Source organism: Pteropus medius, unplaced genomic scaffold (assembly GCF_902729225.1).
Source record: "Pteropus medius unplaced genomic scaffold, Ma_sr-lr_union100, whole genome shotgun sequence".
NCBI classification, from domain to species: Eukaryota; Metazoa; Chordata; class Mammalia; order Chiroptera; family Pteropodidae; genus Pteropus; species Pteropus medius.
Genome location: NW_024354503.1, coordinates 17,507,761 through 17,523,034, shown reverse-complemented (window position 1 = coordinate 17,523,034; position 15,274 = coordinate 17,507,761). Strand labels below are relative to the sequence as shown.

At 43.3% G+C, this 15,274-nt stretch overlaps 1 protein-coding gene across 2 annotated transcripts in view; it reads right to left on the bottom strand.

Annotated features, from left to right (window-relative positions):
- LRFN2 (leucine rich repeat and fibronectin type III domain containing 2) overlaps positions 1-15,274 on the bottom strand; it is a 191,402-nt gene that overhangs the window by 58,498 nt on the left and 117,630 nt on the right. The window lies entirely within an intron of this gene.

Sequence of the window (15,274 nt, the reverse complement as noted above, 5' to 3'; positions counted from 1 at the left end):
GGGGACAGATGACAGAAGTAACATCTGCTCTGCCTCTCTAGGCTCTCTGAGAAGAAAGGGCTGTGTCTCAGCCCTCAGACTGGGGCTCCCTGGTAACAAAGTCCTATATTTCCTCATCATGATAGTAGTTCTTCATGAAAATAACATTTATACTTCCTCTGTGCAAGGGGTAAATAGCCCTCTGACCTCATTAATCTCAAACTAAGCATGGCTCTACCCTGTACCTCAGTTTCCTCCATGTAAATGTGGCTATTAATTAGCTTTAAAGTTGCCATAATTTTATATAATTAATGTTAACTACAGATTCAAGAGTGAGCCTCATTCCTGAAAAAGATACGTGATAGGCAGAAGGAGCTGGCTCAAATGCAAGGAACAACCAGACAATTTTCAGGGAAATATAGAGAAGTTCTTTAGAATAGCAAGAGGCATTGAACAGTAAAGTGATCTTTCCCTTTGATGGTTCTGGTGGAAGGACTGTCTTTCCCTATTTCCTGGCTTCACAACCAACTTCAGCAGGCATTTGTCCCCCATCATTAACACTGTGCTCACCCTTCTCCTCATGGAACCACTTCCACACACCACCTCCTAGCTACCCAGAGCTCTGTATCCCCCTGCTAATTCATGGAGACTTGAGATGCTCATTAGTGTTGCTGGCTCCTGGCCCATCAAAGTCACATGTCAGGAGAGAGGAGCGAAGGCGGGTGACATTTGTTGGTATTTTCAACTCAGTAAAAACAAACAAATTGCATTGGAGTTAAATGTCAAAGGCCCCTGAGCATATTGCAAGGGAGGGAAAGAGGAGCATCTCCCTTAGGGGACAGGCTTCTTTGTGTCCCTGAGTGGATGTGCAGGGGAGATGCAATTGTGTTGGAAGCCTGCAAGAAGCCAAGTGGGCAGTGTTTGTCAACATCCAGCTTCATCCCACTGTGGGCAGACTGGTTATACTTGGGCAGTCCCCAGTGAGTCCACTCATTCATCACCCATCCATTCATCCAGAGAATGTTTACTGAACACTACTAAAGACTGCAATAAGTGTTGAGAGGCAACCAACAAGGAAACAAATATGGCTGCTCCTCACCTCCAGGGAATGGGTCCCCTTTAGGAAAGACAGAAGATGTATAAACATATAATGTAAGAAGAAAATGATCATCATCATTAGAGGTAAAATTTCTTTGGGGTCTAAGACAAAGGAGAGGGAAAGAGGATCAAGGATGAATTTCAAAGTCTTTGCCATGAAGACTGAAAGACGGACAACAATTAATGTGCACAGATGTGGGCTAAAGGTGCCATTTATCTTACAGATAGAATCAAGGCATCTCTACCTACATTACTATGAGCTTTACTATCATCACTCCCTCAAAACAAGACAGAAGGGTACCTAAGTGTGTTAGATATACGTGACATAATCTGTATGGGGAGGGTTTCTGGGGTTTATAAACTTATTGAAATTGTACTGAATTTTGTGTGATCATGCATTTTCTTAGGAAGAATATCGCAGCCTTCATCAGATTCTCTAAGGTGGAGGTGATTTCTCCCAAAGTTAAATGCCTCCTCTAGAAGGTAGAGAGAAGTAAGGCCTGACTGGATCTCCAACCATTACTTGTCTGACTGAATCTACTCCATGAAGACAGGTTGGGGATTTCTAGATGTCACTCTTCCTGCACACTCTAATTCCTGAGACCTGCATTACCTACCTAATATGGATAGAGTAAACCCACCCCAGCTTGAGGGGGTGGGCAAGAGGTAGAGAACTGGGAAGAAAGGCAAGGCAAGCTCTCGCCTGGGGAAGCAGCATCCTGTGATTATATCTGGCCCTGTGGTGATTGAATTATCAGCCTTTTCACTTAATGAATATCTCTCTAGACTGGCCACGAGGCCTGTGTTAGGGATAGCAGACATTTCATTACCAGAATTCAGTGGCACTGTGTTGATCTTGGTTTCTTAACAATTAGGAGAAGGAGTCAGAGTGTCAGATAGTATCCTTGTATGAGCCTCACCGTGTTCAAAACGTGCATGCTGTCTTCCACTTCTTTATCACACGTGGAGCTCTATGTGACCAGGGGAAGCCAGAGGCCCCTTGTAGGAGATCCCAGAGCACATGAGGAAGGCTTTGTTGGGATATGCCCTTGGCTGCAGGGAGATGATGAGGAGACACATCACTGCTCCCTTATAGATTAGGAATGAGAAAGAACTCCACAGGATACTGATGTACAATATTCTAGAAACTTTCACTTCCTCTTGTCACTTCCAAGGGTAGCTCTTCCTATTAAAATGATACTATGGACACTGCAGGTCACTATTAGGATCACCATTATCTTCCCTCTTACACAAGGAAAAACAAAGCCCCAGAAGAAAGGCCGGGGGCATTAGAAGAAGACTCTGAAAGGACTTCCAAAGTGCCCAATCTTATCCCCCCAGTGAAAGTCTTCTGAGAATGAAGGGTGAGGCACAGACCAGACTTGCTGCATAATGTGACAATGCATGTCAGAGTTTCTCTAGGTCAGTCTGCTTAACATTCACAGTATCAGTTGCCTCAAGACCAGAGTCATGGCTGGTCAACATCATACGTAAGCCAACCTCATCTTGGGTTAACCATGCCATTGCTTTTCTCCCATGATACTATTGACACCTTAAGGTAACAATGATCCAGAATTAACTACAGCTGTTAAAACGACAATAGCCAATGGTGTCACCAGCCAGGATTATGTCACTATTGCACTGATGAGTTCTGAGCTCACTAGAGTCTTACCACAGGGCATCCTGATATAAGAAAAAGTGCATTTATGTCTGTGGTATTTGTGGTATTTGCAGCCCTCACTAAATTCTCCATGTCAGAAGGTAAAACTGAGGGACTAAACCCACCTTACTGTTCCATCAGGTCTAGAAAACATTACAGATGAGTGACAGGGTTCTAAGGGAAGTCACACAGACCACAAACGGAAGAGAAATGATTGACTGACAACATTAGAGAGGTTCCCTGAAGCCAACTGTGTGAACAATATGGAATTACCGTTTTTTCCCCAATACTTCCTATGACATGGAAAGGAAAATACACAGAGAGAGGGAGGGAGAGAGAGGATGATGAAGAGGGAGAAAGAGAAAGAGAGAGAAAGGGAAGAAGGAGAGAAAGAGAGAGTGAAAGGGAATGAATAAATGTGAATGAATACATGAAATTTTAGAAACAGACACTCTAGCATTTCACGTCAGCCCCTTAGGGCAAGAGATTTGGTTGTAGCCTGGAGCTATTTATGCAAAATAAGAGTGCCCCCTTGCCAAGTGTAGGAGATGAAACTGTAGGTGATTTATACCTCGTGGAGAATGTGCTATGGCACTGCTCCACTGTGATCACCACTACCAGTGGAAACTCCAGGTCACTCCAGTAGGCAATCAGCACTGCTTCCCTGTGTGTGTCCTATAAGTAACTGTCACTCTGGAAGTGTCACTGATTGAGTCAATAGACTGGAAGAAAAAGGCAAGAGGGCAAAAGGATAGCTGGAAGATGAGTATGTAACAACACTATTGAGGGGGAAGAGGAAACTGGCATTGATATACTCATCTACATCCTAGTATGGGGGCTAGATGAATGATCTCCCAGCTCTTTCTAGCTTTAAGCACCTGAGAGGGAAGCATTACCATAATAAAAATCACCCCACCACACCCATGACCACCACCTTTAGCAAGGCCACTACCATCATAACACCCCCAATAATGGAAACCCCTCCCTACCCTCCACCCAGACATACACAGACACACAACTCTCTTTGAATAGACTTTAATGTCCTGATGTTTTTTCATTCTGGGTTCAAAAACCCTTCTTTTTTCCCAAAGATATTTCTCTGAAGGAAGGACTCAGTGTTTTATAAGTATTTGGGGTTACAGATCCCTCACAGGGCCTTTGATTTGCTGAAGGCACGTTTTGTGATCAGAATGTCACTCATACTGACCATCCTCTACAGCAAACTAATTTTCACATTCTTCCAGTCTTGTCATATCCATAAATGTCTAGCCTGTCCATTGTTCATCAGACCATCAGCTGGTTGCTCATCAATTGCCACCTGGCAAAACACTTCCGTGCAGAAAAGCATGGTCTGGAAAAAGACCCCACACCCCAGGGCATGGGTCTGGCTTCTAGGGTAGCTCCCTAAATAGGCCAATGACACAACCTGGAAGTGCAGGACAGTTAACTCTCAATGGATCCAACTTTGGCCAGTGGAATATAGAAGACAGGAGGAAGCCAGCAGATAGCTTAATCTCTTCTTCCCTCCAAGGTATGGATTCTCCATACAACCTGGTCAGAGGAATTTTGCTTGACTGAGTAGGTGCATCTGATAAATGCCTCCTTGTGACTTTTTGTGGAGTAGTGGCCATCACAATGACCAGTGACACGTCACCACAGAGTGCTTCCCATCCTTTCCTTCCTTTCTCCCCTTTACCTTCATTCTCACTGCCCTGAGACTACACCTCCCAAAGAAGCATCAGCACTTAATCCCTGCCCAGGCTCATTTTTATTAACCTCAGGCTAAAACAGCCACTCTGATGATCACTCGTTTCTAGGCATCTTTACATCTTTCAATTTTAGAGTAGCAGAAGAGACTCAGCCTTTGCTGGACTGGAGCTCAGCTTGGTCTGAGAGAAGAGTTGAAGACCAGAAACAAAAACCTCTTGAACACTGTGATAGAAAGAATTCTAAGATGGCCTTCAAGAGTCCTACTCCTTGTAGAATCCCCTCCCCTTGAATGTGAGGAAGTGGGACATGGGGACTTGTGAATATAATGGGATATCACTACTGTGATTATGTTACATTATATGACAGAAGGGTTTTGCAGATGTTATTAAAGAAGGTTTCTAATCAATTGACTCTTGAGTTAATTAAAAGGGAGATTATCCTTCATGGGCTTGATCTAATCAGGTAATCCTTTAAAAGGGATTCAACCCTTCCTAAAATCAGAGAGATTTCTTCTGCTGGCCTTGAAGAAGCAAACTACCATATTGTGGAGAGGGCCACATAGCAGGAAACAGTTGGCAGCTTCTAGGAGTTAAGAGAGACCCCTAGATAACAACCAATAAGAGAATAGGGGCCTCAGTCCTACGAACCACAAGGAACTGAATTCTGCCAGCAATCTTGAGAGAGCTTGGAACTGGGTGTTTCCCTAGGTGAACCTCTAGACAGGAATGTCTTGTTTTCAGCCATGTGAGCCTGAGCAGAGGATCCACCAAATCAGTAAAGCAATAATCTGTGCTGCTTTAAGCCACAGTGTTTGGTAATTTGTTATGCAGCAATATAAAACTGAGACAGATATCCAGAGGTATAAATTCATTTCAGACTATAGGAGAAGGCAGCTAACTACAGAAAGCCAGAGGAGAAAGACATTGCACTACAGAGAAGTGGATCTAGGAAAGAGAGACTGAGAGAAACTAGACCTAGGTATGCCAATAAGATTAGTTTCCTAATCTGGAAGTAGCCAGACACTGTAGTCATTCTGTTTACTTACAATTGCTGCTATCTCTGTATCCTGTGTTCTCATGTATGGAGTAAAATAACAATGATGACTCTGATGATGATGGTAATGATGATAATGACAATGGTAATGATGAAGATAATGATGTTGATAAAGATGGTGACAATGATACAGTAGTAACCCCTTGGTTTCCATAGTCCTTTATAGTTTAACAAAAGTCGTATATTTGTTGGCATGTTTGATTCTCCAAGAACCCTGGAGAGAATATTTTTATCTTTATTTTACAAATGAAAAAAATGAAAACAGATTATCAAAGCCTCTCCATAGTTACACAGTTATTCAATGGTTGTCCAGGACATAGACCTAAGGCTCATGGCTCCCTCCAAGGAGGGACGGAAAAGAAGATGGAAAAGGAATAGTTGCTCCTTGGGTCAAAGCCACAGGAACAAGCTTTAAAGGCAGCCTTTTGCATACTTATGGTAATTTTGTTACCTGGAGAAAATGGCATTCCAGAATCCTCCTCACCCCATACAAGCTTTTCTTGAACCAGCAACAGGTCAACCAACCATTCAGATCTTCAGTTCTTTGTTTAATGAAGAATTAGGCTGGTCACCATCACTCCCCTCTACCTATCCCATGCTCCCCCCTCTGCACCTCCTCCCTACCACCCTTTCCTTTTTTTCCTCCTCCTCTTCTTCCCTTATTGAAATGTACATGTTCTAATTCCCAGTCTATGCCCACTAAGAATATCATCGCCATATGGAGGTATGAATGAATAATGATGGTTATACATTCCTGTCTCCAAGCCAAGAGAATGTATGCATTTTAAGAGGGTTTTCCCACAGCTATAATCCAAAGGAGGAATCCTAATTATGTGGGGTTGGGGCTTTGAAATATAGGTAAGCTCCCTACTCTGGAAGAAAGCCCAGCATTTCACAAGAAAGTTCTGGGTATGAGATTAGCCTTCCTCTCCCCAAGTGACTATCCTATCAGTCACATATGTAAATATTTGTTATTCCTGGGGACAAGGAGGTGGAGCTTGCCTATTGTCAGCCTAGGGTTACATCAGAAATGAGAAAATTCTTCAAAAAGCTTAAAGTGCCATGATTTGCCATGGAATCTTGAGCAAAACATTTGTGGTAGATATGTCTAATGTTCACTGATATCCAGCTCTCCCCTTTATCCCTTCCAGACAATACTTCTCAGCCTCCTGGCAGGTTTGTGAGCTCTGTGACTACATCTGGCCAATGGGATGTGAGCAGTCGATGTGTGTTATAGTCAGATATGGTTTTCTAGTCTCTCTTTTATCCTGCCATGAGGACCAAGGATGCTGAATTTTTCCCGATGGTGAAGCTATAGAGCCATGGACCTTTGAGGACCACATGGAGGACAGTTGCTCTGAAGAGTTACCGAGGCCCCTAGTGGATTCTGTATGGATGAGAAGTATTCTTTTGTTGTGTTGAGGTACTGAGATTAGAGGCTGCTTGTTACTAAAGTATAACTAGCTTATTTTCACAAATACATTATTTAATTTCACGGAGCCTGTCCTCTCTTTTATAACATGTGGAGAAAACCTGCCAGCCTTCATTCTAAGGTGGATCTTTATGCTCAACTTCTCTAATTCCAAAATATTGGAAAGCAGATGTTCCAGCAACATAGCTCCAACCATGCAGTGGAGCACAATGCCCTAGGGGAGTGTAGGGCCTCAAGATAGAGGAAACCTAGGTCTGAATGACTGTCAATCACAGCTACCCCACCAGTCTGAACCAGCTGGCCTGCTACGTAAGAGTAAAATACACTTCTATCTTATTTAAGCAACTCTCTTTTGGGACTCTTTGTTACAGAAATTTCACCTTTATCCTAACTGATACTCTGGATAAAAAAGATGCTGCCACAAATGTTTTAGTTTATTTCACATATGCTTCCCAAGAATCTAAATAACCAACTGCAATGAAAGCAATCTTTCTTGTGAGCCTGACTAAAGATCTCTGCTTTCCCTAAGAAGGAAAACCAGATCCCTCTCCTGAGCAGGCTGGCTAGGGGGACCGAAAGATCTAGTGATCTGTTGCCCCCACCATCTGACATTCCCCACTTTCCCCAATAATCCAAAGAAATGTTCTTTCTACCTTGGCCACCACATTCTCAACAAAGTGAACAGTCTATGATGGGGCTTTCATAGAAGTAAAGTCTTATACCAGAGGAGCTGCCATTGAAGGAGATGATAGGTTCCTTTGGTCTCCCTGCCCAGGGGTTGATGGACTAGAGTAAGGGGACTGTGTGTGATGTATAACTCCCTTGTAAATTGCAGTTAAACTGTAAACAATCTTTTTATATAAAAAGAGGTATTTCAAGTACCGATACAAACATGTACCCTTTGCTATGAACTTCTCTTTACACACACCTCACCCTTTCCTGCTTCCTAATGGCCTTCATCTCATTTCTGCAGGTCCTTTCTTATTAGTCTTTCAGGGCCTAGAACAAACATCACCTCTTCACTTGAAAAACCTGTATGTCCCCCACAATCAGATCAATTGCTCCCTTCTCCAAACAGCTAAGGCATTTTTATCTGTGCTTCTTTAGGGACACTTGATACTTTGGACCTGTAGATGGGTTAGTGAAGATGCATAATAAAGGCTGTGGAGTGGCTGGAGAGAAGGCATTTTAATGACCACATCGAACATTCTGCTAAGGAACTCAGATACATGATCTCACTTGATTATTATGTCAACTCTATGAGTCAGGTACTTTATTACCTCTGCTTTAATGATGAGGAAACTGTAGCACAAAGAAAGTAAGTAACTCATGGTCACCCAGCGAACGACTGGCAGAGAAGAGATTCCAACCCAGAAAGCTGGTTGTTATAATCACTGCACAACATTGCCTTCATTCATGAGAGGGACATGCAGGTGCTCAAGAAGCTGGGCACATGGGAAATGTCCATGCCAGAGAAGGCAGCCACAAGCAGGAGCAAGCAGCAGTTCCGAAGCACCTGTGTGAGCTCCTGTGTGGAGTTTCATCACAGGGCCTCCCTTGCTTATAGTTCTACCAACAGCAGGCTTGAGCTTTGAGTTACTCAGCTGAGACAGGAAAACAATTCTGTCAATTAAGTCAAACATCTGGTCAATGTACCGAAAAATCAGTCACCAGGGGGCTGGTCACAGACCCAAGGCTCCTAGTTGGTAGATTCTTCCCCAGACCCCAAATGATGGACGAGATAGTGCCCTAATTCCCAGACCTTAATTTGCATGCTCCCCTCTGATTGGTTGGTGAGACTCACCTAATACAGCTCTAAGGACCTCCTGTGAGCAAAGGAGAGGCAAACCCTGTGAGCTCTAAAATGTGTTAGAATAGAGAGTCAATTCAGCCCACATCCAAATAGCGCATTCCCAAGCTGGGTGGTAAACTCTGTGCTGCCTCCTGTAGAAATGCAAATTGCCATAATAAATGCCGATTATCCCAATTACCTCTAATTGTCTGGCTTATGTAGCAAGAGCATTACCATAGAAAAGGCCGATAAGAGAGGGTGTATATGGAAGAATACCCTATCCAGGGAGTTGGGTGACAAATGAAGTAGGTGAGCATGCCCTGGAAGCCCCCTTTGTGGCCCCTGAGACAAGGGGGCTTCGTAGTCTCCCAGATGCTTGGAGACAGCGCTGATGCCGTGACATCTTTATGCAATGGTCATTAAATGCTATTTTAAAAATTGGCCATGTTCTGGAGAGATAAGGGCAGAGAATATGTGCCACCTTCCTTCTAGCCAGCTGGGTCTGTGGAACAGCTAGGGAAGGAGGGAGGCTATTGGCTGGAACGACATTACTTCCATCATTGTAATGTAACATTTGATTCATCCATTTATTTAATCAACCAGCCAGGCATTCCGGAAGCATACACTATATACCAAGCATCTGGAAACACAGAATTTTAGGGCCAAAAATGATGTTAGAATGATACACACTATAGTACAACTGCACCGGGTGATTTTATTCTTTCCTGTAGCAAGTAATTTGTCGAGCTTCTACCACATGCCAGACACTGTTCCAGGCCCTGGGAATTCAACAGTAAATAAACAAGACAAAAAAAAAAAAAATCTCTGCCTTCACAGAGCCTACATAATAGTTTAAGGAGACAGACAACAAATGAGGTAAACAAATGAATAGCATAATAGAAGGTGGTAAGTGCTGAGGAGAAAAATAAAGCGGGAGAGGGCATGAAGATTATTGACTGGTTACCAGGCTTGGGGTTGAAAATTAATATAATTCCAGTGACATGGTAGCATACAACACACAACCTTAACCTGTAGTAGCAACAATAGATAGTCCCTGTCTCTAAAAAACACATTCTTTTAGTCAATACTTGAATAAACTAGACAAATTTGATGTAAGACAGAAAAAATATGGTCACCAGTTATCTACAAGTGTGTTAGCTAAGGTCTTGTGGGTATGTCGGCTTATTTTTTATTAGCTAAGGTAAGATTACAAGTCTTGCTAGGACCTCTTAATTCTGTTATAGTATTGATTAAGGCTGAGCAAATGCAAAACATGTAATTTGCACACACCCTTGTGAAATTAAAATGTTTCCGTTCACTGATAGAGCAATAAAGAACTAAGGGCATCTCAGCTAAAACCAAGAAGTGATTTCGTTTGCTAAGGAAGAGAAGAACAGGGCCTAAGCAAGGAATCTTGGATGATTGCCCTGTGTTGGATTCTTAACCTTGTCTTGATCCAAGGACAAAAGCACAGGAGGGCTCAGACTGATGGAGAGGAACTCCAAGAGGGCTGCTGGCGGAGAGTGTGGATTATAAAAGAAGCTTTAGAAGTCCCTCCATACTCTCTTTCAGGATTCCAGGTATAACATCTGGGCTTTGGCTGAAGATGTCTCCTCCAGAAATATGTCGACTTCATTTCAGGACATCCTGCAGTTTTCCTGAATACTTGGTTCACAGCCTCCCTCTTCTAATCCCTCTCTGTCTGGTAGAAGCTCTGTCATTACCTTATTCTTCTCCCTCTTCCTTCTCATGTTTTTTAGCTGACATCGAGACATCTCATAGTCCTTGTAAAGTAATTCTGACTAATCAATGGGACCACAATGAACACCACCACAGTGGTACCTCACAAGTGACAGTACTTCACAATTTAAAACATTTTTGTGCCGTTATTTCATTGAATCCTCACAAGGATCTTACATTTCTGTTTATGGATAAGGGTACCAAGGCTCCAAGGAGGTGCCCAAAGTAACAAAGAGCAAAAAGCAGATGAGTCTGGCTACAATGCACACGTCCACCATTATCTCATCATGACCAGTTATCTCCAGGGTTCGCTGTGCCTATTTTTTGTAGTAACAGAATTGCAAATGAGCATATGGCTTCCAGAAAGAAGACAAGATTTTCCAGCCTCTTTTGCAACTAGGTTTGGCCATGACTCTAAATCTAGTCAATGAGGTGTAAATGGCTGAGGTAAGGGCAACTTCTGGAAAATGTCCTTACAGGAAATGTTAAGCTCTTCTGTTTTTTCTTTCCTACTGACTGGAATGTGGATGTGATAGCTGAAGTTACATTGGCCATATTGGTCCATGAGGTGAGTTTGGGAATGGAGGCCATACCCAGAAGGGCAGCAAGGTAGAAGAAGCCCAGACTGCCTAGCTGGGCTTTTATGTAAGATAAAAATAAACTCTTTATTGTTCAATTTGGATTTTTTATCAGAGTCATACTTTGCCCTAAATAATATAATAGTATTTTATTAACAAACAGAGCTGGCCTTAGAATCCAGGCAGGTGACTTTCTATCTCTGCAACCAGAATACTAATTCAGATGCTCTTCTCTCCCCTGGACTACTGCAATAGCTCCTCCTTAATCTCCCCTGCTTCTAGTCTCACTATTTGAGGGGGACTTTTCAAGTATGTTAATCTGGCTACAACTCTTCCTGGTTCAAAATCTTTAATAGCTTCCCATTTGCTTCAAGATGGTCTTCGAACTTCTTCCTGTGGGCACTAGTGCCCCAAGACCATGCCCTAGCCTAGCTCTCCAGAAGAATCCCTACCCTTCCCTGCCCAGTGTTTTAAGCTAGGTTACTTCACTCCATGATCCTGTGTGCATCACATTATTTCCTGCCCAGGTGTGTTTGCTCATGCCATCTCTTCTGCCTGGAACAATGAGGTCTGGCCAACTCTGAAATGTCCTTTAGTGTTCATTTAGGCTTTAGCCCTGCAAGATGCCTTTTCTGATCTACCCCTTATCTCCACTCCAAACTGTGTAAATTCCCAGCTCATGTCTTTATCACTACACTTACTTACACTGCATTATAATTATCTTCTATGTGTCTGTCCCCTCCACTAGACTGTGAAATCCTTCAGAGCAAGGCCTGGCATCTATTTCATCATTCTCTCACCAGAACCCAGTAAAGATCCCACAAACCAGACATTCACATTTTTGATGAATAACTAGATTAATTAATTTTATCGGACTCTATTGAGTGACCCATAAAACCTCAGTGCTCACCATTCCCATTGTGAAAATTACTAAACAAAAACCTCATTTAAAATGGAGTCAGGAGGCTAGAAGAGAGAATTCTCACATATGTGTCACTTAGCACTCACTATTGACCCCAGCAGAAAAAGTACCCTGCATCTCTGACAAGAAGTTATACTACTTTACTATGTCAGCAGCAGGAAGAAAAGACTTCCCTTTGCCCAGTAACAGCTCAGCCAATGGGAGACTGCCATAAGTCAGCCAATGAAAAGTCACTATACTTTGAACTTTCAGTTCCCTCCAATGGATTCTTCCTTTACAACAGCCCCTCCCAAGCCCATAAAAGAGCGGTCCTCTCCTTTGTTTCACTGGACTTGCTTATGGTTTGCCATGAGGCTGCATACCCCAAATTGCAACTCTTTGTTGTTCCTGAATAAACCTGTTTTGCTGGAGAAGTATCTTGCTTTTGTTTAAGGTCGATGCCATACATACTCATGGCTTCCTACTCTAAGAGTCTGCAACTCTGCCTGAAGGCTTTCTCTGGCCACAAAAGCTCACTGGGCAAGGGTGGACAGACCAGAAATGCTAAGAAATTACCTTCCCCTGCAACCAATCTTGGATGAGAGCTGATGGGTAAATGTTCCAGCTTTCTCAGCCTTTCAGTAGGACAATTCTGAGGTATGATCTAAACAATTCTCTTTGGTAGGTGGAATAATAGTTCCTCAAAGATGTCCACATGCTAATCTCCCATGAATATCATGGCAAATGGCATGATCACATGGCAAAGGAAATATCAGGTCACATGGCAAAGGAAAATTCAGATTGCAAATCTAATTAAAGTTGCTAATCAGCTGACCTTAAAATAGAGATTATCCTGGATTATTTTGGTGAGCCCAATGTAATCAGAAGGGTTTTTAGATGTGGAACAGAGAGGCAGAAGAGGATGTCACAGTGATACTAGGTGAAAAGAATTGGACCTGCTGTGGCTGGCTTTGAAGGAAGAGGTCATAAATCAATGAATGTAGGCAGCCGCTAGAAGCTGGAAACAGCAAGGAAGTGGATTCTGCCCTAGAGCTTCCAGAAAGGCACTGCTAATACCTTGATTTTAGCTCCGCGAGACCATTTTGGACTTCTGACCTACATAACTGTAAGATAATAAATTTGTTGGTTCAAGCCATTAAGTTTGTGGTAATTTGTTATAGTAGCAATAGGAAACTAATACACACTCCTGGAGGTCTCCAGTAGGAATGAGTCCCAGTCGTTCAAAATAGTAATTTGTTCATTAACGGGCCTCATGTTGGCTTCCCGCACTTCCTGTTCTTATTCCCCTACTTTTCTACCAATGGCTCTTGAGATGACTCCCAAATAAACTACTTCCCCTCATCTTTGCCTTGATTTGCTTCTGGGACAACCCAACATAAGACTTAGTAGGACACACTTAGTTGGAGATAGTAGAGAGATGTTTGACCTAAAACACCATGATCTCCTGACCCACCTAGGATTTCACCCAGATTTGATACCTGACATCTTCAGGATATTTGGGACAATTAAGTTCCCAAGATAATCAAATTCATAGGAATTGAGAAACTCAAAGGATATTCCCCAGTTACCACAGGTGAGGGGAAGCCCAGCAGTGATGCAAAGGGAGAGGTAGGAAGTATGGGATGGAACAGAGGGGAGGGAGGACAGGTGGAGCAGCAGTGGTCTCACCCAGAGTGGCAGCAACCTCCAGCCTGGCCCCCGCTTCCCACAGAAAGTTACTCATGGGAAATAGGGAGAGCTTTAACTTGGAAAAGAAAAGGTTAGGGGAGGACAGTAGCTGGGAGAACAGGGTAGTGGCGGTGGTAAAAGGCAACACTCTTCAGGCCCTACGGTCTATCAGGAGGTCTTACTGAGAGCATGGAAAGAAAGAGAAATTGGTGCAGCCAGAGGACAAGGCAGACTTCAGGCTGTTAACTAGGGACTTTCTCTCTCTTTAGCCACCAAGCACTTCTTTTGGGTGTGGGATAGTGGGATGTTCTCTGCAGAGGATCCAAGAGCTATAATAAATAGGATGACCTTTATAGGCCCATTCAGATCTAAAGTTTGGAGATTTTATAACCAGAGCACCCCAGGGAGATGGCAGCAGGGCCAAATAAAGGGAAAATCAGAACCTATAAATACACTAAGCAAAGATCTTCCCAGTGTAGTCAGGTGTTTTTCTGCAATTAAGACCTCCTCTAGGGTAGGACCATGATGGGGGAAACAGAGCTCTTCTCTAGGGAGCCCCAGTTTAAGGGAAGAGTCTCAGGCTTGTTTTTAGGGAACCTCTGATATAAGCGGGAGCAGGCTACCACCTGAAAGACACCCACTGGCCACACATCCACTAAAACCTTATATGAGTAGTGTCTCCACCCTGAGGTGATATGGACACAAAGGAGAGGACCCCACTCAAGAATCTATGAGAATCATTCCCTCTAGAAAGTAAAGCCACAGGTGTTGGGCTGGACATAGCATGAGATTGACAGAGAGCACATACTCTGACACACCTCTGCTTCTCCTTCCTTACTCATATCACCCCAAGCAATCTACTTCTCTATCGACCGTAATTTTCTCATCTGCAAAATGAAAATATGTGTTGTACTTATCTCAGTATTTGGAAATTTGAATGAGATGATGATGACAATAATGGTGATGATGATGATGGTGATGGTGATGATGATGATGGTGGTGATGGTGTGTGTGGGTACATGTAGTCCAAAAATGAGGCCTTCTCCCTCTCTCATCTGCCCCCTTCCTAGGTCCCTGATGCTTTTCTTTGATATCACTGGTAAGCTGAGGGGAAGAGGTCCTGTCCCATTCATGAGCAGGACCAACTGCCTATGTCCCCAGAGGCCAGATGTAGCCTGCAGACATTGTGCCAGGCTCTGAGCTAGAACCAAAGTCTAGATTAGAGGATATGACATCCCCCTTGCAATTAGGCCATGCTCACATCTCAGCTGCTCAGAACTGGAGACACAGTGTCTGGGGGACACGGTAAATGACTTCTGGCAAAGTCCAGAGCAATGCAACAAGAATTTTGCAGGTCAGTTATCTCCAGATTAAATGAGAAGAAAAGAATATAAGGATGTCTGAGAGAGGATGAGCATTGATCAATGACATCTCAAGGACAGGTGGTAGCTGGCTCCTCTCCCTGGAAGCACACAGGGAAAAGTATGCCCTCTCTGTGCAATGGTAAAGAGACTGCACTGACCAAGGGAGGTTCTGATGGGAGAAAAACCATCCCATCTTCGTGGATTTCCCAGTCTGATTCCCTAGTCATAGGAGGGAAATAGCTTCTGATTTGAGGCTGAGAGACACCTGAACCTCAGAT